A 752-nucleotide genomic window follows, 5' to 3' on the forward strand; every position below is an offset into this window, starting at 1 on the left:
ATGTGTAAGCCAGAAGGGCATGCTCATGGGTCTGCCCTTTCTTAGAGACACCAGCTTCAAATTCTCTAACACCAGCAGCAACAATCAGGACAGCGCAGTCAGCCTGTGAGGTTCCTGTAATCATGTTTTTGATAAACTCTATGTGTCCTGGGACATCAATGATGGTCACATAGTACTTGCTGGTCTCAAATTTCCACAGGGAGATACCAATGGTGATGCCTCGCTCACGTTCAGCTTTCAGTTTATCCAAGACCCAGGCATACTTGAAGGAGCCCTTCCCCATCTCAGCAGCTTCCTTCTCAACTTTTTGATGGTTCTTTTGTCGATTCCACCACATTTGTAGATCAGGTGACCAGTAGTGGTTGACTTGCCGGAGTCGACGTGTCTAATAACGACAATGTTGATATGGGTCTTTTCCTTTCCCATTTTGGCTTAGGTTTTGCGATGGTTTTCACCAACACCTGTATTCTGGTGGCAAACCTGTTGCAAAAAAAAAGCTCTATTTCCAATTTTTTGAGGAAGTGTCATAAAGTATACACAGATACAAGTAGTTTCCAACAGTGGTTGTACCATATTACAGTCCTACTAGCAGCCTAAGAAGGTCCCAGTCTCTCTATACCCTTGCCAGAATTTGTTTTCTGTTTTTTTTTTTTCAATTTAGCTATTAGTGTTGGAGTAAGATGATATTTCATTATTGTTTTGATTTGCATTTCCCTAATGACTAATGATTTTGAACATTTCTTCCTTTGCTT

At 41.2% G+C, this 752-nt stretch overlaps 1 pseudogene; it reads right to left on the reverse strand.

Annotated features, from left to right (window-relative positions):
* Positions 1 to 426, reverse strand: part of LOC102824852 — a 14,171-nt pseudogene extending 13,745 nt beyond the window's left edge.
* Positions 427 to 752: the final 326 nt, after the last annotated feature.

The sequence above is a fragment of the Chrysochloris asiatica genome, unplaced genomic scaffold, assembly GCF_000296735.1.
Source record: "Chrysochloris asiatica unplaced genomic scaffold, ChrAsi1.0 scaffold00067, whole genome shotgun sequence".
In the NCBI taxonomy this organism is placed as follows: domain Eukaryota; kingdom Metazoa; phylum Chordata; class Mammalia; order Afrosoricida; family Chrysochloridae; genus Chrysochloris; species Chrysochloris asiatica.